The sequence below is a fragment of the Spodoptera frugiperda genome, chromosome 22, assembly GCF_023101765.2.
Source record: "Spodoptera frugiperda isolate SF20-4 chromosome 22, AGI-APGP_CSIRO_Sfru_2.0, whole genome shotgun sequence".
Taxonomy (NCBI): Eukaryota; Metazoa; Arthropoda; class Insecta; order Lepidoptera; family Noctuidae; genus Spodoptera; species Spodoptera frugiperda.
The window spans coordinates 7,116,321-7,139,126 of record NC_064233.1 but is presented as its reverse complement, the minus strand read 5'-3'; the positions used below and the strand labels follow the sequence as shown (position 1 = coordinate 7,139,126).

The 22,806-nt window shown below is 41.2% G+C and overlaps 1 protein-coding gene across 1 annotated transcript in view; it reads right to left on the bottom strand.

Annotated features, from left to right (window-relative positions):
* Positions 1-21,613, bottom strand: part of LOC118279642 (sodium/nucleoside cotransporter 2-like) — a 39,418-nt gene extending 17,805 nt beyond the window's left edge. Inside the window, exon 1 of the mRNA XM_050702637.1 lies at positions 21,363-21,613. The gene's annotated coding sequence lies outside the window, so the exon portion shown is untranslated. The remainder of the gene's footprint in view (positions 1-21,362) is intronic.
* Positions 21,614-22,806: the final 1,193 nt, after the last annotated feature.

Below are 22,806 nucleotides of genomic sequence, written 5' to 3'. Positions count from 1 at the left end.
ATATGGCAGCCAGTTGCCCAGCGGTAACTGTGCAGATCATCTGCACATCATATACATCTAGTTTTTCAGCAAAATCACTGTCTATGTTGGAGAAAGTTGTTTGAAAATATATTATCGCTTTCTTTCGGAATTTCTTCTTTCGGATGGTTTTGTTTTTTTATACCTTAACATAATAGAGAAAGTCAATATGCTGTTTTTCAATTTAGTCCGGACGGATAGTCCACAAAAAGCGATAAAAATTACTTATTAAAAAGTTAAGATTTTTCATTTTGTTTGCACAATACATCTGAACGACATTGGTCGATCCGGAAATTCTTCTCTACGGCCCTTAGCTTGATATTCTCTTATTTAATTAATACAAATAAAAAAAAAATAAGTCCTCGTTTTCTGTAGTTTTTAGTTTTTATTGTTAGTAAAAAATATCTCATAAGGTTGTAAATAATAAATCAATTTTACAACACAATATTTACAACTGAACTATAAAACATAAAAACTAAAAAATAAAAAGTAATTGTCCGCATCGACGTCAATAGGGAAAAGTGCCCAGAAGACTGGCAGCATTGCCAAGTTCGCGTGACGATCTCCGGCCACCGTAAGTGCGGGTCTGCGGACGGCGAGCAAGGGTAGCTCGCCGCCCGACCAGAGCCAGACCACCACAGATGGGGCCCAGCAGGGCTGATGCCCGATCCGGAGCTGCGGACTACCTAGCGGGTTTACCGGGGCTCCGGCTCGAAAAGCAGGAAAAGGAACGGGGTGGTTTTTAGTCAGTAAGAGTCTGACACTCCCTCTCGCCTCGCCCAAGGTGGGAGAAGTCATTGCATGATTTTGCCCCCTCAAAAAAAAAAGCCATCTGGTCACGAGATACGTCGACCAGGTTTTTGCACATCACTACATAGTATTAAAACAAAGTCGCTTTCTCTGGCCTATGTCCCTTTATATGCTTAAATCTTTAAAACTACGCAACGGATTTTGATGCAGTTTTTTTAATAGATAGAGTGATTTAAGAGGAAGGTTTATATGTATAATACATGCATAATATATCACCATTGCACACATGCGAAGCTGGGGCGGGACGCTAGTATTATATAAACAAACTACATAATAATATCTGGTGAATATAGAGAATAAAAAAACAAATTCGAATACATACCACTGTTTAGTTTCATTATAAAAAATAATCCTTATATTAGAAAACAAGACTAATCCATGAACACTTTTAGAAAACGAATTAACTATTCAATTATATTATAAAAATATCTTATATATTAAGCAGGCATATTATTTTACTTAGATAAAATTATATGTATATAAAAAAAATAATATGTATATTTTTTCAAAGAATAATAGAAACGTATCGCGCTCTCTAAATCGCGACGGAGACTGCAAAACAATGTAGTATGTACACAGATAACATATAATTTAAATAAGATAGCGTTGTATGTATACATACTACATAATCAGGTAGTATATAGGTGTTTTTTTAGGGGGGAAAATCATTCAATGACTTTTCTCGCCAGGGCGAGGCGAGAGGGAGTGTCAGACTCTTACTGACTAAAAACCACCCCGTTCCTACTCCTGCTTTTCGAGCCGGAGCCCCGGTAACCTGCTAAGCAGTCCGCAGCTCCAGGTCGGCATCAGCCCTACTGGGCCCCATCTGTGGCGATATGATGGCTCTTTGAGGCGCGCGCGGAACGTGACGCGTCGCACGCACGGCTCTGGATCTGGTTGGGCAGCGAGCTACCCTTGCTCGCCGTCCGCAGACCCGCACTTACGGTGGCCGGAGATCGTCGCGCGATACCCAACGCCCGGACATGTTTCAAAGTCAATGTGATACACATCAACAGCCTATAAGTGGCCACTGCTGACCAAAGCCTCTTCTCACACGGAGAAGGTCTGAGCATGAATTACTACGCTTGCTCAATACGAATTGATAATGTGATACCACGCTCTCACATAAAACTGACGTGGAACAACGCTTGCGATATGAGTGAGGTTACCGGAAGCCCTTCCCAATCCGAACAATTCCCGATTCCCCAATAACTATTAAATTCCTAACACCCAAATGCCTCTAGTATTTCGGATGTCCATGGGCGGCGGCGATTACTTACCATCAGGAGACCGTATACCGTCTACTCGTTTAACGGCTTATACCATAGAAAAAACGTTAAGAAAAATTATCGCAAGGAAACATTGCTTTTTTTTTGAGGAGGAGAAATTAACCAATGACTTCTTCCCGGGTGAGGCAAGAGAGTGTGAGACTCTTACTGACTAAATACCAGCCCGTTCGTACTTGTGCTTCGAGCCAAAGCCACGGTAACAACGAAACACAACGCAAGCGTTGTTTCACGTCGGTTTTCTGTGAGGCCGTGGTATCACTCCGGTCGAGCCGGCCCATTCATGCCGAAGCATGGCTCTCCCACACTTTTTAACTTATACCCTTAATAACTTCAGAAGGCTATATAGCGGATAGCCTTCTGAAGGTATTATATTATTATTGCACAAAGGAATTAAAGTATCACATTGTTTTTAATAAGTACTGCTACCTAATTATCGGCTGCCATTGAGCTGCATTCCAAAATACATCCAGATTAAAATGTAATTGCATATGATTTTAATATTAAGATAAATATTAGGTACTTTAATAATATATAATGTGATCGGCTCGTGTGCAGTGGATGCATGATTACTGGGCGTACCGTGTTCTATTATGTGGTCGGGTTTATACAGAGAACTCGACTAGGTTCAGCTACTCTGCAAGTAGCAGCGCGACAATCGCCACGTCGTGTGTCGCGGAATGCTGCTCATGAATATGAACCTCTAGGATGGCTTGAAACTAGTCGAGTTCCTCGTCAAACAGTTACGTGAGTAAGCCGATGACATAATAATTAATTTAGTATGTCTCACGAAAGTTACAATAAAATTTGAGGTATTCCTCGAAGCGCAACTGTTTTGAAGCGCACCTCTCCAAGCGCACCTATTTTATTCCTCGAAGCGCACCCGTTAGTTGCGCTTCAAGGAACTATTAAAAATATTAATTTTTATTTCCTCGAAGCGCACCTATGTTTTATTTTCGACTAGAGAGGGGATGCTAACTGAAACTATCGATAATAAGATATCGATAATCTGATACACGTAGCGCTATCTATGACCAAATAAGGTTAAACCTTTAAAAATAGTTTCTTGTCGATGTATGACATCGCAAAATGAAATGTTCCGCTTGAAACCGCCAATCAACGACTTTTATTAGTTATTTTATACAATATTCAAGAACTCTGTACTCGTCGACCATAGATTGTTATTTTTTTACCCGACAGCGCCAGAAGGAGGGTTATGTTTTTCGAGAGTATGTATGTATGTATGTATGTATGTATAATTGTTTGGCACGCTCTGCAGCCTAAACGGCTTGATGGATTTTGGCTTAAGAGGTCTCGTTAGATTCGTATTTACTGTAGAGTGACACTGGATATATCAAAATAATAAAAAAAACAAAATGGTGGATTTTTGGCGCCAAATTCGAATATTGCTCACTCTCTAGCCTGAACGACTCGATGGATTTCAGCTTGATAGGAGTCGTTTGATTCGTATTTACTGTGAGAGTGACACTAGATATATCAAAATATAAAAAAAATACAAAGTAGCGGATTTTTGGCGCCAAATTCGAATATTGCTCACTCTCTAGCCTGAACGACTCGATGGATTTCAGCTTGATAGGAGTCGTTTGATTCGTATTTACTGTGAAAGTGACACTAGATATATCCAAATACAAAAAAATACAAAGTAGCAGATTTTTGGCATCAAATGCGAATATTGTTCACTTTATAGCCTGAACGACTCGATGGATTTCAGCTTGATAGGAGTTTTAATATTTTTAAATCCTGGTATTTCGCGTGACAAATTAATTCCCTGGTCAAGTAAATTGTTCAATTTTCTTTTATAAAGCTCGGGAAGAGGGTCCAAGGTAGACATGGATTCTTCATGAATATCATCCACCAGTTCCCGCACAAAATGGCTACGGCTTGTCTGTCTGTGTGTGTATGTGTGTGCGTGCGCGCATATGTATACACTGCTCCATATTGTCACAAATTAAAAAGTGTACGTAATATACTAATACTTTCGGTTGAGGTCTTTGTCCACTTATTAGGATCATTATTAAAAAAAATAAGAATCTATGGTCGACGAGTACAGAGTTCTTGAATATTGTATAAAATAACTAATAAAAGTCGTTGATTGGCGGTTTCAAGCGGAACATTTCATTTAGCGATGTCATACATCGACAAGAAACTATTTTTAAAGGTTTAACCTTATTTGGTCATAGATAGCGCTACGTGTATCAGATTATCGATATCTTATTATCGATAGTTTCAGTTAGCATCCCCTCTCTAGTCGAAAATAAAACATAGGTGCGCTTCGAGGAAATAAAAATTAATATTTTTAATAGTTCCTTGAAGCGCAACTAACGGGTGCGCTTCGAGGAATAAAATAGGTGCGCTTGGAGAGGTGCGCTTCAAAACAGTTGCGCTTCGAGGAATACCTCTAAAATTTATACAGACTATTTCACTCCTGACTTGGGGAGTCAGACGTCTGCTGTATATGCGGGAGTAGGCGTTAGCGTAGTGTTCACCGTGCGCCATTCGAGGAAGGAAAGCAGCCCCCAGGGCCGCTAACGTGGTTGGGACCTGCCGCAAACGTAGCGGTACATTAAAGCCTGCCGGGTGCAGTGAATCCGCAAGGGTAACTTGGAAACTATCGTTATCTTTTTCTTCTCCTCTAATAATATCTTCTGATTTGTTTCGTTGCGGGATCCAAGACAATTATTCATGTCCCTGGGACGCGCCGCACTTCAGTATTCCGGTGTTTTCATGGTTGTATCTAGTTGCAGCGGTATGGGAGGTTGTGGCGGGCTTGTCCCATTAAAAAAAAAGGGTAACCCGGACCACGGCTACAGGCAGTGAAGGAACAAGGTTTTAACCGGTAAGAGTTCAGCACGCCTCCTCGTCGTCCCCACAACGTGGAAAGTCAATGAGGATTTCCATCGCGTTACAAAAAAATAATACAATTTCACTACTGGACTGAGGCAGATTATGCTTAGAGAGCGCCCAAGGCAAGTACTTCATTGCGACGGCGGCCTCTCATGTCCGGTATTGGCCATGGTGCGGAGCGAAGGGGACTGGGATGCCGTCTCCACCTTCTTCAAAGCAGTCATGCTAGCTAAGGAAGGTGCTAGCGCGGAGAGAACCAACGGCAACGGCAAAAAGGCACGGCTCAGTCGCGCGACGTTTTCCTGCCACCGTAAATGCGAGTCTGCGGAAGGTGAGCAAGGGTAGCTCGCCGTCCGACCAGAACCACACTCGTGCGTACTGATCCGAATACGTTTTTTTGTGTTCGACAGTCCATTTGTCCAGAAAGGTTATAAAACATCTGATCAAAAAACATCAGAGCGGGTACCTAGTCATTTCATAAACAAATTATACCTTTTAAGGCAATAAAACAATTAAAATATTTGGTGAGATATACATAATATATGTAAAAATGCGTGCGATATCCGTAGATATACATACATAGGTATGTGAACTACTTTTATCATATCGTTGACTTATTAGATAAACAAGAAGATAATATGTAAAAAAAATGTTTAATTAGGTTTTAATGCAATAGTTTGGTATTCCCCGAGGGATATGTAGAAATCACGATGATTGATTGATGTTAATGAAATGAAAGAGGTATGCTAGCATCGTGGCATACCCGTACTCAAAGAGCCATCAGACCACCACAGATGGGGCCCAGTAGGGCTGATGCCTGATCCGGAGCTGCGGACTACCTAGCGGGTTTACCGGGGCTCCTGCTCGAAAAGCAGGAGTAGGAACGGGGTGGTTTATAGTCAGTAAGAATCTGACACTCCCTCTCGCCTCGCCCAAGGCGAGAGCAGTCATTGGATGATTTTACCCCTTAAAAAAACCATCCATTAAAGGTTTTCTTCGACATTACATAGTTTTTTTTAAGGGGTCCCCCCTTAAAAACGAGTGTTAGACTCTTCATGACAAAAAACCACCCCGTTCATACTCCTGCTTTTGTACGGTTTAACGGAGTCCCCGGTAAAAATGCTATGTAGTCCGCAGCTTCGGATAACACTATATAGTATTAGAAAGCCCCGAAAAATAGCACAATACTACATTGTATAGTACAGTAGGCAACCCTACGTCACGCACTCATACAAATCCGCCTATCGTTCTTCGTAGGCTGCATGCGTTAAATTCAGCTCAGATATTTATTTCGGCCGTTAGAAGATATCGAAAGGAAATCGAAAGATAAAAAATGTAATTATTAAAATTTAGATATTTTATCACTAGACTACTTCCCGGAAGGCTAAGAATATATCTAGATGCAGACTTTCAACTGTATACCGTTACATGTCAAATATATATTTTTGAAAGGGATAACCATCCAATGATTTCTCCTGTCTTGGGCGAGAAAAGAGAGAGTGTCAGGCTGTTAACCAACTTGACTAAACACTTTTTATTCTGGCATATCTCTTTTGCTTCATCCACATTAATCAGTCTCTTCATGCATACTCGTCGATTAACGAGTCTAATTTCGACATTTTCGCAATTTCGCAATAAATCACCTATCTTGTCTTAGTATGGTCCTCTAGGGTGCCCTCTTATGACTTGCGCAAGCATGAAAAGTCCTGCTGTCTACAGTGGCGTAGCGTGAGTGTCGGCCGCCCGGGGCGGAAGACAATTTTGCCGCCCCCTTATTTAGGTATTTTAATTTAATGTATACTACACATTACATACATTCATATTAGAGAACTTTTCGGCGAGAACAGTCATGAATCAGAGCACTCCCCGTGGTATAGGCGATATAATGTACAACGAAGCTACATCTCCACGCATTGCCAAAGTGTCAAGTCGGTTTTAAATTTCCTGCTACTCAACAATCCGATTCGCACGCCGCTGAACGCGGTCCAGAGGATGAACCTGGTACTGGGGTGCCCCCGCCCACAGATGAGACTAGTATTCCATATGGGGCCGAACCTGCGCCTTATATAGAAGCAGGCGATGGGCTGGAGTGAAATACTGCCTTGATCTGTTGAGCACACCAAGCTTTTTCGAGGATAATTTAGCCTTATCCTCTAGATGGCCACGGATATGGACGTCGCTCGAAATGTTGATGCCAAGTATCCCAATTCTAATACCGGGCTAAACACGCCGACCTGTGTCTTAGTAGGGTTAAACTGGAACAAAGTAAGTTCACCCCAATCTGAGATTCTCCGCAAAGAAGTCTCGATTTCAGACACAAGTCTGTTTCGGTTCTCGATGACGTTTTCCCGAGAAATGTTAGCGCGGCCGGTATAATAGGCATCACCTGTACTGTCATCCGCATAACAATGAATGCTGCTGATTTGCAACATATCATTGATATGGAGGAGGAACAAGGTAGGTGATAGCACGCAGCCTTGAGGGACACCTGCGTTTACAGACAGAGAGTCGGAGCATTCCCCGTCGACAACGACCTTAATGCTTCTGTCTGCAAGGAAGCAGTAGACCCATTCGTACAATTTCTCGGGAAGACCATAGGAAGAAAGCTTCGAAAGAAGCGCTTTATGCCAAACCCGGTCGAAGGCTTTCGCCACGTCCAAGCTAACTACCAACGCTTCCCCCTTAGATTCGATCGCCTGTGCCCAACGATGTGTCAGGTAAACCAGAAGATCCCCAGCCCATCGACCTTTACGAAAACCGTATTGCTGGTCACTGAGTAGCTGGTGATCCTCTAGGTAGGTACCGCAAGAGCGGGCTAATAATGGATTCCATTATTTTCGAGAAGAGAGAAGTTATGGCTATCGGTCTGTAGTTGGACGGATTTGTTCTATCGCCTTTTTAGGGTTCCGTAGCCAAATGGCAAAAAACGGAACCATTATAGATTCGTCATGTCTGTCTGTCTGTCTGTCCGTCCGTCCGTCCGTCCGTATGTCACAGCCATTTATTTCCGAAACTGTTAGGCCTACATAGTTGAAGCTTTGAAGGTTGATGTATTTCGGTAAACGCTATTCGAATTTTGAATAAAAATTAATAAATTTAAAAATTAAAAGGGGGCACTCCATACATGGAACTGATTCAAAAATAAAAAAATTCAGCTAACATATCCATAATGGGTGTCTATGGATAGGTCTTTAAAAAAGACATTAAGGTTCTTAAAACCATTTTTCGTCAAAATTAACCGTTTGAAAGTTAGACGCTTCTAAAGTGGAAAAATGAGAGTCCCCCCCCTCTAACTTTTAAAATAAGAGAAGGAGAAAACAAAAATAAATATATGCTCTAGATTTCAATAGAAACTAACAACGAAAATTGGTTTGAACCAGATATCATTATTAGTTTTTAAGAAATAAAACATTTTCAAAAACCGCAAATATAACTTTGTCGTTCTTACAAACACTATGTAAAACCAAGTTATTTTACAACTTTAATATTATGTCATCTACTTGCTGTTACGGAATCCTTCATGGGCGAGTCCGACTCGCACTTGGCCGGTTTTTGTTTAGGGATCGGATGGACCAAGGCCGTCTTCCATGATTTCGGGACTACGCCTAAAGAGTAAGCTCATTTTATTCGGTCCAAATTTGTACAATCGACTCTATCTAAAGGTTGATCTCGGGGCAGGACCACTCGTTAAAGGTTCCATCCCCACTATAACTACTTTCTCCGATCTCTAGTTGCGAAAAAAATATAAAATGGTTGAAATATTTACAAAATATTTTTATTATTTATTGTTTAAAATTTGCCGCCCCCTAAAAAGTGCCGCCCGGGGCGGGCCGCCCCTGCCGCCCCCACTACGCTGCGCCACTGGCTGTCTACTCTTACTGAGATTTCAGGAAAACGTTGCCCCCCATTAGGATTTACTCTGTGGATTTACTCCTGTGTCGTGAATGTGTTTACATACATACAATTTCCAATACACATGACACCCAGACCCGAAACTACAATTTGTGGATGACACAAAGAATTGCTTGTGCGAACCGACGCCGCTACACGTTTCGTAGCAGCGATGGTTTCCAAGCCCGTGCAGTCTTTTATTAATTAGTATGTATTTTAATCTATTTTTTTTAATTGAAATATTTTTTTTGATTAGAAACAAAACATTTTTACGAATATCAACTCATCACTAACTATCTTTACCTACTATCACGATAATTTTAACAAATGATTCGTTCCACGTCATCCATTCACTGGTCATACTGAATCGTGACGGAGGTCATGGCCGCTGGGGAAGACGTTCTAGGTTACAATACTTGAGTAACCAGCTACGTAACGATTGACCTCATTGCTCCATTGATTATCGGCACGACACGAGGCTCTTCTCAGTCTCCGGCACGGAAGTATTGGTAAAAACTGTTCATTTTTACACTTTTTTTAGAGAAAAATTGACTTCTCACGAAAATGCAATCTGTTTTTTGTGTGGTATAAGCCGGTAAACTAGCTGACGGATCACCTGATTGTATGCAATCGCCGCCCGAAAACCAGAGGCGTTACAAGTGTGTTTCCGGCCTTTTGTGGGTTAGGAATTTAAGGGTTATTGGGGAATCGGGGATTAATTGGGCCTTCGGTAACCTCACTCACACAACGAAACATTCCCATAGTCAACACGGTAATTCACGTCGGAGCTGCACACTAATGAGGCTCCGGTTCGAAAAGCAGGACTAGGAACGGAGTGGTTTTTAGTCAGTAAAATGCTGAAATTCTCTCTCGCCTCACCCAAGGCGCGATAGGTCATTGGATGATTTCCGCCACGTAAAAAAATACATTATTATTATATGTAACTATTTACAAATAATAAAAAGTACCTTAACTTTAACTTTTTAGCACAAGTAAAGACAGTGTCATAAAATAAACAGTAATAAAATCAACCAATGCTCTCTAACTCATAAAAACAATTAGTTTCAATGTATTTACTTATTATTTTTCTACATGCATGGGACAAAACGTGCCAGTGCATATAAATAAGTAGTTATGGGCACTTATTATCTATAGTCGTGGACCGAAACGGTAACTAACAATAGTTTACCTACAACTAGTAATATCACAACAAAGCTATAAGGTATCATCACGCCTTTTATCCCCGAAGGGGTAGGCAGAGGTGCACGAAATATCACGATTATTATTTTCATATTTTATACTATACTAGCAAACCCGGCGAACTCCGTTTCGCCACCAATGATTTTCCTTGTTTTCCTGCTTTTCTCTTGTATTTTCTTTGCTATAAACCTCACGGAGCCCAAGACCTTTCCAACGAATGCAAAACCGTGGAAATCGGTTCATGCGTTTTGGAGTTATAGCGTCAGGAAGGAAAACCCGACATATTTTTATAATAATTAATACATAGATGATTTTAAACGGATAGCTATCGCTATGAAAATATGAATATCGCGGATGAAAATGTAATAACTGATGATGGAGCAAAATAGGTATGTAAGATTCGTAGCAATTGGCGTTCCATTGTCTCTGCCTACCCCATGTGAGACAGACGAGAGATTACATATGTATGTATGTATGTATATATGTGTGTATGTATGTATGTATGTATGTATGTATGTATGTATGTATGTGTGTATGTATGTATGTATGTATGTATGTACGTATGTATCGAACGATCCAAAAATCCGGACCAGTTTATGCGGTTTCCAACTTTTATGTCGAAACAGTTTGACGTACAGTACCTAATTATGTTCCCAAAAAGTTGTTTAAACTCTTCAGAATGCAGTCAATGTTGAATGTGGTCGCATTTTGGAGTATTTGGGGTTCGGTAAATAAAATGACCTGATAAAAGATGCAGACGTATGTTTATCAGTGAACGTCTTGTTCTTGTCACACTTATATTAAAAATGTGAAAGTTTGTTTGTTTGGGTGTCTGGATGCTTGTCCGTCAATCTCGTTGAAACTATTGAGGCGATTTTGATGAAATTGTTTATTTGTTTATATATGCTTTACTGTACACATTAAAGTAGCCTAGGTTACATAAATTTTAAGTAATATGCGGACAATGGGCGTTCTTATCACACCATGGTGATATCTTTCAGACAACCTTTGGATGGAACAATTAAAAAGAAAACAGATATAGGGGTTGAAATGTTATACGTGGCAAGCGTGGTAATTAATGCTCAAACCTTCTCTGTGCTAGAAGAGGCAATTGGTCAGCGGTGCCCACTTAATAGGCTGTTGATGTGATGTGGTCTTTATAGGCTGGGGACGAAGGTTGGGTCTCCGGTAACCTCACTCATCATAATATGGCGAAACATAACACTTGCGTTGTTTCACGTCGGTTTTCTGTGAGGCCGTGGTATCACTCCGGTCGAGCCGGACCATTCGTGCCGAAGCATGGCTCCCTCACGAGTGGATTCAGTGCTGTAGGTAAACGCTACAGCTGTCATAATATTTTTACAAGCGGCTGTAATAATTATGTAAAATAATGAAATATTATTTAAAGTAAATATTATATTTTATTGTAAAATAATATGGTAAGGAACCAAAGTTACACGTGTCAATTAGGGATTATTATGAAGTGTCATCGAACCGAGATTTAAAATACTACAGATAATTTACAGACCCTTTTTGAGGGGGGAATCATGCTAATCATGTCTCCTCATGCCCTTGGTGAGGCGTGAGAGGCTGTCAGACTCTTACTGACTAAAAACCACCCCGTTCCTACTCCTGCTTCAAACTGGAGCCCCGGTAACCTTAAAAATCTTCCTCATCAAGCATCCGCCCAGAGGGCCTCATAATTATGTAGTGGTTTGTGATGGCAAAGCAACAAAATTTCGCCTATCCTTAGAGTGCATTTCCACCAGAAATGTGTTATGTAGCTTATGCTACAAAGACGTAATAGCTAAGCTGTGAAACCTATGTGACCGTTTCCACTGATACTAAACTATGTAGCTGTGCAAGGAAGATGGGCAGTTCGAGTATGCGATATATCGATAGTAGGGACCATCCATAACACGCATTTTTCCATATAAAAAACATAGCTTAGCTGAGTCCGTTCCCACCAGTGCTAAGCTATGTGTACCAATGAATATGATTGGTGGAAGCCAAACGCATCCACAGCAGCGTAGCATAGCACATCTCTGAGTTCCTACTGTGAAAAAGCACGCTTATGGTAAACAGACACCGTAGCCTAAGTACACTTGCAACACTGAGGTATCACAAGTGCATTGGAACTATGTGAAAGTTCAATGCACTTTTTTCCTCAAAAATTATGGAGAAATTAATAAAATGACCTTGTACAGTTGAACTTTTTTATACATTTAATGGGTCGACGTTTGGCCGCTATCTCACCTGATGGTAAGCGATGATGCAAGCCTACGGTGGAGCACGTCTGCCTATAAGCAACCTAACACTCGGGCTTTGAAGACACCCAGGTTATACCCATCAGGAAACACAGACTTCGGCAAGGAGTTCCAAATGACCGTGTACAGTTGAACTACTCTTTATATTGTACTGTGGCACATTGACTTATCAATTTTCCTGTTCGTGAATGCAGTTTATTTACTTTCGAAGGTAAAATCATTTGCTCAAAGAATTTCAACTCTATTGCATCGAAATAGAGACTTTTTGACAAGTTTTAAAAATTGTTACCTGCTACTTGTTGAAGTTTGAGGAAAATTCAGAGGTTATTTAAGTTTCTTATTAAGTACTATTACGGTCATAAAGCCGCCAGCTTGAAGTGGAACTGGGCTGGTCACGTCTGCCGCATGTCGGACGAGCGGTGGGCAAAACTCACTACTGAGTGGAGCCCGCTCAACGTCCACAGACGTCGCGGCAGGCCCAGAAGGAGCCGTGCAACTTGCACAGCAAGGCTCATGGGAGACACTTGTCTCCCTAGGGATGTGCCGTGACAGGCGTTGCACCATGGGGCTCCGGAGCAGGTCTATTAAGAGGACCCCGTGCCCCTTACAGGTGTTGAGGGTGGCCACCGGGGTGGTTTTAGTGAGGTAAAAATCCCACACTCCCTAGTCTTTTTTCCCCAAAAAGCTGGGCGCTTTTTGAAGGTTGCCGCGGTCACCAAAAAAAAGGCCCAAATGGGCTGGACGAACTCGACTTTTATGACAAGAATATCCAGTAGATCAGAGGTATTAGATAGATCTAGGCTTACAGGAGTTGCTACGATTTGGGAGGTTGTGGCGGGTTTTCCAATAAAAAAAGACCCGCTAGTTGGACCGATGATATCGCCGGAGTCGTGGGGAGCTAATGGATGCAAGTGGCGAGTTAGTTAGTAGAGATCGGAGAGTAAAGTTCCCTAAGAAAAGGAGGATCCTCCGACCAGGCGAGGTGATCATGCCTGGCGGGCTTTCTGTCCAACTGTTGTTCATTGGGATTTTCTATCCATGTTTATTCGCATGTAAACTTCATATGTGCGATGTAAGATTTTTATGACGTCATCCGTTGATTTGCTCGTCGATAGTCTATGTGCGACTTCTGTCATCTGTCACTTGTCATGTGTCGTCACAAGTAGGTAGATGTTAATCACAACGACTTTTGAATCACCCCTTGATGTCAGAATATTCTTCTTAGAAAATGATACTACGTAATGAATGTCTAATTCATTATATATCTAACCCAGTAAATTAGGAATCCCCTAAGTCCAAGCATTCATTATTAAGTTATAAGGAAATATCATGACGACTGGGCACTTAATCTTAACAAACTTTTTTTTTTAAATGTTGCCTCACACTAGAATTTCCTCCTGGGTCGTGGATGTTTACAAACATACAAGTTCACATACATATGACACCCAGACCCGGAACAACAATTTGTGGATCACACAAAGAATTGCTCCGTGCGGGAATCAAACCCGCTACCCGTCGTGCGGCAGTCAGTTGCCCAGCCACCGGGCAGTCAATCTATAATGTATTTAAATTTGTTAATCTTGGGAAAGCCAGCTGACGTCCATTTTAATGATTTTCCTTAAGGATAAATGAAGTAACGTCATACTGATTCTTGATTACTAGATAATGTTACTATTTCCTTAAACTGCCACATTTCGCCAGTACCAGTTTGTTTTGCGTTGTGTCGTACGAGTTTGCAGTTTGAGTTAGTAGTGTAGAACGAGTTTGGTTTACGTTGAACAAAAACGAAACGAGAGCGCGTTCGGCACTCTGTACCCTTAGTACGAGTTTGCTTTACGTTAAAAGTAATCAATCAAAATTAAGTTTAAAGTAAATAAGTGTGGGAGCCATGCTTCGGTACGAATGAGTGGGCTCGCTCGACTGGAGTGATACCACGGCCTCACTGAAACGCTTGCGTTGTGTGAGTGAGGTTACCGGAGGCCCAATTCCCCCTTCCCAATCTTCCCAATCCCCGATTTCCCAACAACCCTTAAATTCCTAACCCCTAAAAGGCCGGTAACGCACTTGTTACGCCTCTGGTGTTTCAAGTGTCCATGGGTGGCTTACCACCAGGTGATACGTCGGCTCGTTTACAGCGTGTTCCATAAAATAATATAATAATAATGAAACTGAGAGCGCGTTTGGCTGTCTGATGAATAAATCAACCAATCATAGCGCCGAACGCGCTCTGGTTTCGTTTTCATTCAACGTAAGTAATTGCCAAAATTAAAAAACCAAACACCGTAATGTATTATTATGGATTACGGATAAGAACTACTACTCCATAGTCTGAGTTTCTTCTTTATTCTTCTTTATTCGAAGCTACAATTTACTACAGCTAGCTTCACTGACGGACAGACTGATAGACTATTAAACTAAACCACCATAATATATAGATAGATAATGGTTTAGTTCAAACAAATGCTTTTGACTTTGAATTTGAATTACCTACTGCAAATTTTCGGTAAACCGACAAAACCGCAATAACATTTCGACCGAGCCAGTAATCGACCTCTCGACAAAAAGGCAATCAATAATAAATATTTATTTATTTATTTGATTTGTGTCGTTGCCTTTATACGAGTAGTAAACAGTAAAATACGACATGAATAATAAAAATCAAGAATGTATCGATGTATTGGATTGATATAAAAATATAAGGAAAATAATATAAAAAAATATTGGATTGAGTAAAAACCTCCGTGTAAGGTTGTATGATCATATGTTCCACTCACGGTTTCATCATTGTTGTCAAATAAAACAATCTAACCTATTTATATGTATAAGGCTGATGCTTGATCCGGAGCTGCGGACTACCTAGCGGGTTTACCGGGGCTCCGGCTCGAAAAGCAGGAGTAGGAACGGGTTGGTTTTTAGTCAGTAAGAGTCTGACACTCCCTCCCGCCCAAGGCGGGAGAAGTCATTGGATGATTTTCTCCCCTTAAAAAAGAAAACTACTACTATCATACGTTACTACTTCTATCATCCGTTTTTTATGGTATAAGCCGGTAAACGAGCAGACAGATCACCCGATGGTAAGCAATCGCCGCCGCTCACGGACACCCGAAACACCAGAGGCGTTACAAGTGTGTTACCGGCCTTTTGGGGGTTAGGAATTTATGGTTTGTTAGGGTATCGGGGTTTGGAAAGATTGGGAAAGGAGATAATTGGGCCTCCGGTAACCTTATTCACACAACACAAGTGTTGTTTCACGTCAGTTTTTCTGACCGTGGTATCACTCCAGTCAAGCCGGCCCCGCAGTGCTGAAGCAAGGCTCCTCCACACATAGCTACCGAGGTCATAATTTTTAAATGTTGAATAGTTAAGTTAATTCAATGTGGTTCGATTCGTAGATTGGACAAACTAAAGAATATTTGGGGACCAGAGAATAAAGTTCCTTAAGAATAAAAGGAGAATCCTCCGACCAGGCGAGGTGATCATGCTTGGCGGGCTTTCTGCCCAACTGTTGTTCGTTGGGATTTTCTATCCGTGTTAATTCGATTTTAAGACGTCATCCATTGATTTGTTTGTCGATCGTCTATGTGCGACTTCTGTCATCTGTCTCGTGTCATGTGTCGTCACAAATATCTTTATATATATAATCCTTCTGTAAGTGTGTATGTCACTGAACTTCTCTTAAACGACTGGACCGATTTTGATGAAATTTTTTGTGTGTGTTCAAGGGGATCTGAGAATGGTTTAGATTCACAATTTTGTCCGCTGGACAATGTTTTTTTTAATTAATTTTTAATTTATTAGTAGTTGTTGATTTTGGAATGTTATACATTGGATCCAACAAATTTTCAAATTATGACGTATAGACAGAACAACGTCTGTCGGGTCCGCTAGTTTTCTTATAAACAATTACGTACCTATTGTATTGACTATTATGGACTATTTGGATTATCTAAAAACATTATTTTATCTACATTTAAGTACTTAGATGTGTACTTGAAATTTATTAATTTATGCCAACTATGCAGCATATCTTTGGATTTATGATATAGCCGGTAATCTGCAATGCAAACCTATATCATTATTGTGATAATGATGATATGATAATCCATTCTAAGAAACGCACCTTTTAATCCCTGGAAGAGGATAGATATATGTATTTATTTACCAATTTACAAGTCCTAGATAACAAGGAGCGAGCCTATTGCCAATTCCTCCCCTCAATATCAGCCTATAAGTAGCCACTGCTGATAAAAGGCTCTTCTCGCACAGAAAAAGCATTAATCACCACGTTAGCTCAATGCGGGTTGGCGATATGAAACTTATAGTAAGAAATTATAAGCACAGGTTTCCTCACGATGGAGTGGCTAGAGAGGCGTCACGGCGTCCTCACCTACCGCCTGACGCAGGTGCTTACCGGACACGGAAGTTTCGGTAGGTTCCTGTTTCGGATTCGGCGGGAGGAAACGCCCGGGTGTCGGCATTGCGTGGATCACCCGGAGGACACGGTGGAGCATACAGTAGCGGTGTGCCCTGCATGGGCTGAGCACCGCCGTGTCCTTAGGGATGTGATCGGCGACGGTGACCTCTCGCGTCCGGCTTTGGTTCAGGCCATGATGCGGAGCGAGAGGGAATGGGACGCCGTCTCCTCCTTCTGCGAAGCAGTCATGCTAGCTAAGGAGGAGGCGGAGCGCGTGAGGGAACGATCCTCCTCACGCCCCAGCCGCCGCAGAAGACACTCCGGGCGTCGGGGATCGCGTGACGATCTCCGGCCACCGTAAGTGCGGGTCTGCGGACGGCGAGCAAGGGTAGCTCGCCGCCCGACCAGAACCAGACCCGTGCGTACGGCGCGTCGCGTTCCGCGCGCGCCTCAAAGAGCCAGACCACCACAGATGGGGCCCAGTAGGGCTGATGCCTGATCCGGAGCTGCGGACAACGTAAAAGGTTACCGGGGCTCCGGCTCAAAGCAGGAGAAGGAACGGGGTGGTTTTTAGTCAGTAAGAGTCTGACACTCCCTCCCGCCTCACCCAAGGCGGGAGAAGTCATTGGATGATTTTCCCCCTCAAAAAAAAAAAAAAAAAAAAAAAAAAAAAAAAAAAAAAAGGTTTCCTCACGATGTTTTCCTTCACCGTTTGTCTAAATATCAGTGTCTAAACAATCTTAGAGAGTACATAATATAACTCGAAAAAAGTCACATTGGTATTTGCCGTTGGAAATCAGAAAATGCACTTAACCACTCTATATACATATCGTCTCCCGACGCTCGGGAAATACAACCGTTGCCTAATAGGGAAGAAGATTTCTATGCGCATTATCACTTTTGAGGTAAGCGTCCACAGACCCGCATCGTACGTACATCGGACGGATCGCACGGATTAATTTTTCAGACTACGTCCACTGTATCGGCAGCGTTTGGATTGCCAACTTGCCGATCCCACTTTCACTCGGATTATTGGCATCCGCACTGCGTATGACGGCATCAGTACGCATCGCATGTAGGCATTGCCGATGATGCGGTCCGTACGATGCGGATCTGTGGACGCAGTTGTATGAGTTTCTATACAAGACAAACTAAAATCCGTTGCGTGCGATGCGTACGATGCGGGCCTGTGTGCCTTTGGTGTTCTGTATTTTGTAAAGAATCAGTCGATTGAAATATGATCGTCAGTTGTTTAAAGTACTAGTTAGTTGATGTAATTTGACCTCCCAACTCGATGCTACTGGCTACTTATTATACGGCAATTATTCTCACGCGATAGATCAATATTATGGGTTTGATTCCCCGTACAGGTAAGCATGATGGGTGAGAAGTGTTATAGGACACTATCAGTTATGTTATGTTATAAATCTCATGTAGGGCATCTATTGTTAAATGTGGAGTTAGTTTATTTGCAGACTCTGTGTTAAGATCAGTAGCGTAGCTTGCCTTGACACTTTTTTTTGCTGAGGGCAATTATATGGGACAAGCCCGCCACAACCTCCCATACCGCTGCAACTCCTGTGCACCAGGATCTACAGTAGATACAAACATGAAAACACCGGAACATTGAAGTCCAGCGCGTCCCAGGGACATGAATGACTGTCTTGGATCCCGCAACGAAATAAATCAGAAGATATTATTAGAGGAGAAGAAAAGATAGGGGGCAAATCATTCAATGACATTTCCCGCCCTGTCCCTCAAGCCTCAAAGAGGGGACTTACTGATGCTATAAGAGTGAGCCCACGTTTGAAGGCTCTTACGACGACGTTAATTTTCCTAAAGTTGCTGCCAATTTTTGAACGCATGCTTTACGCGAAAAAAGAAAGAATTGATTATTTAGACTTTTGGAATTTCTACGGTTTACGGCAGATACGGCGCTTGTTACGCCTCTGGTTAAGAAAAACACAGTCCTCCCAGATAAAGTTTAAGTATGGGAGATCGCTCTCCCGAACCATGCTTCACCACGAATGGGCCGGCTCGACCGGAGTGATACCATGGCGTCACAGGAAACCTAAGGGAAACAACGCTGGTGTTGTGTTTCGTTGTGTGAGTGAGGTTACCGGAGACCTAGTAGTAGAGTAATTACCCCTTGCCAATCTTCCCAATCCCGCTTTCCCAACAACCCTAAAATTCCTAACCCCAAAAAAACCGGCAACTCACTTGTAACGCCTCTAGTGTTTCGGGTACTGTTAGAAGCTGACTAAAAACCGCCCCGTTCCTACTTCTGCTTTTCGAACCGGAGCTCCCGTAACTCGCTAGGTAACCCGCAGCTCCGGAACTAGTAGCTATATTATGTATACTAAATACTTATAATAATTATATGTATTGCCCGACCCGGAGGTCAAACCACATACATCTAATAATCAAATTTTATTATCCTTCTTTTAAATCAGTTTTAATTTAAAAAACTGCAACTTTCCTCGCGTCTTACTTTCACTCGTAATGTTATTAGTATCAGATATTATTAACTAAGTATGTGATTGACATATCAGTATGAATATTAGATTATTTTATACTTGCTATATGAATAGCTACTGGTTTGTCTGCATTCTTTTTCTTTGTAAACACATGCAAATATATTTTTTTGATTTGGTGCATCGTGTTTGAAACAGATAAGTAGGTATCTAAATGCATTTGTCTTTCGCTATTCTTTTAATTTTAACCGACTTTAATTAAAAGGGAGGGTTTCAGTTTGACCTGTATGTATGGAGGTTCGCATTTTAACTTGTGAAAGCGGTTCCCTTTTATAAAAAAAGTAATTTCAATTTCTGAAAGAAAATTTCGATGCACACGGCCCTTTTTTGACAGGGAGATAATTATCCAATGACTTCTGCCACCTTGGGCGAGGCGAGAGGGAGTGTCAGACTCTTACTGACTAAAAACCACCCCGTTCCTACTCCTGCTTCGAGTCGGAGCCGCGGTAACCCGCTAGGCAGTCCCCAGCTCCGGTTTACTTTTACAACCTACGTACGAATTTTAACTACTAGATACTAAACTTATTATACAAGAAATAACTACTTTCATATACTTAATAATCTATTAATTAACAATGTTGACATTTTATGATTGATGTGGATCTGTGTTATCAATGTGTCGTGTTAAATTTCCGTGTAAGTTTTTTTTAATGTGACAAATGAGCAGACGGATCACTCGATGGTAAGCCATCGCACCGCCCATGGACACCCGCAACTCTCGAGGAGTTACAAGTTTGTCGCTAGCCTTTTGGGGGTTAAGAATTTGAGGCAGAGCGGCTGACTGTCTAGCGGGTTACCAGGGCTCCGGGCCTCTGGCTCAAAGTGCAGGAGTAGGAACGAGCTGGTTTATAGTCAGTAAAAGTCTGACACTTCCTCTCGCGTCGCTTTAGGCGGGAGAAGTCATTGGAAGATTTCCCCACCTTAAAAAAGAGTATTTGAGGATTGGGGAGATTGGGGAGGGGAGGAATTTGGTCTCACTGGTATTGCTACACGACGCAAGCGTTGTTTCACGCCAAGTTTTTGTATCACGGTATCAATTTATCATGATACACATGGCCATGATATTTACCTATGGGATGACCGAGCCTCCAGTAACCTCACGATGTTTTCAAATAAGTTTATTATGAGTTCGTGATATATCAACAAAACCACAAGTCACTCACACTTATGTTTTCAAAGACGTAAAGGTTTGTAAATTGCCTCTTATAAAGGTACCTATATATGTATGTATGTACATTAATTATGTGTTTCGATAAACAGTTGTGACGCAACAGCCCTTGAGGAGTACCTGCCTTGATATTGGATATTATAAACAAAAACATGATATAATAAAATCGTCATAATTATTGAGTACCTTTTTTACAATCATATTATTAAATCTAGCGGGTTTACCGAGGCTCCGGCTCGAAGGGCAGAAGTAGGAACGAGGTGTTTTTTTTAGTCAGTAAGAGTCTGTTTATCAAATCAAGACTGTCTAGGTAGGTGACCTCTACAGATGGGACCCAGTAGAGCTGATGCCGTGATAGGAGCTGCGTATTATCTAGCAGGGTTACCGGGGTTCCGGCTCGGAGGGCAAAACTAGGAACGCGGTGTTTTTTAGTCAGTAAGAGTCTGGCATTCCCTCTTGCCTCGCCCAAGGCGGGAGAAGTCATTGGATGATTTTCACCGCTCAAAAAAAAACACTGTCTAGATGACCTATTTCTGAACATTTTGAAAGAGAGCCTTTGAAAAGTAAAATTATTACTCATAAAAAGCGAGTATCATTTTATATGAAACTAACGAATTCTGCGATGTTATCCTTGGATTATTTTCTGTGCATCATTGTTAATTTTTTCTGTTTCTCCTAACAATAACAGACCCAATATAAAATAAACAAAATCAGTTCAGTCGTTTTCGAGATAACACAATATTTGAACAACTCTACACGTACCTAGAGCCTAACATCACGTAAAAATCATAAAGTTCATAAGTAAAAAATGAAGAATTGAAGATAAGAACATAAAAAATTGCACAATTTTAATTAGTATTCACACTACATATTCTACGTAAATAAAAAGGTAATGACAAATATTCTCACCATATAAACCACAGTTTGTTTTCCTTTAGCCTAAATACATAATAAACATTTAACCAAACACACTTTCAGAAAAACAATTAAAATATCCATAAACAAATCAAAAATAATCACCAACCTCTTCTATTAAATCACTCAATATAATTCACTTTTAAAAATAAAATAAAAAAATAAATTTTAAATGTGCGGTTGTAGTCTATGGGTGGAGGCAAAATGGCCGCGCGTCCGTTTCGCGCCAAACGCACGCGGTTACTGTCTCTGTTTCGTAGTTAAGAAAACCTTTACAAGATTGTATGAACAGTTGATTTAGCGAGTCACCTAACATTAAACAATGCGATATTATATTGTAGCAACTGTGTGAACGGTATCGGGTGTGTTATCGCAAGATATCTAAGTATCTAACACGATTTTGTTTAGAAATATGTACTGAGAATTTTTATTAGTAGCTTTTTTTGAAGGGGGATAATTTTTTCCAGAAGGGATGGAGGGAGTTTCAGAATCTGTACTGACTAAAAATGTAATGTTAGGTGATTGATCTCTGTAATGTTAATGTTAGGTGATTGATCTCATTTCATTTTTTTTCTCTCTTATTGTTTATTGTATTAAGTTTAAATCTTGTTATTGTAATTTAAAGTAGTTTATTTCTAAAAATAATTCATATTCTCTTAGTTTTAAGTTATCACTTAATATTAAATGTTGGTTAACCTATAATTGGCGACTGTATAAGACGCAAAACTGATATGTATTTATTACTGCACTTAATATTATGTATACAGAAGCTGTTGGTAAACCTTTATTAATAAATAAATAAATTAATTAAAGGCCACCTCGTCCCGCAGACCATATAGGTACGTCATGGTAGCAACCCTGGACGGCGAGCAAGAGTAGTTCGCCGCCCGACCAGAATCAAACCTGTGCCTTCGGCGCGTCGTTTTCCGCACGCACCTCAAAGAGCCAGACCACCACAAATGGGGCTCAGTAGGGTTGATGCCCAATCTAGAGCTGCGGACAACGTAACAGGTTACCAGGGCTCCGACTCAAAGCAAGAGTAGAAACAGCATGGATTTTGCCTTTGGCACTTCTCCAATGAAATCATATGATTTCGTTGTCGCGGGATTCAATTCTGAAAGATAGTTTGTTCATATCCCTCGAACACTAAAATGGATTTAAAATGAGTTCTCCCGTCTTGGGCGAGGCGAGAGGGAGTGTCAGACTCTTACTGACTAAAAACCACCTCGTTCCTACTCCTGCTTTTCGAGCCGGTTCCCGGTGCCCGCAAGGTCGTCCGCAGCCCTGGTTGATCAATAGACTTACCGGGTTCCAACTTTGGTAAGCCGGAAAACTTAAAATTTAAAAATATGGACAAAGAAAAGTATATCTTTAGTAAATGATCTAATTATCAAGATAATTTAGTCTTTAATTATTACGTATGTACTTAAATAGGTAC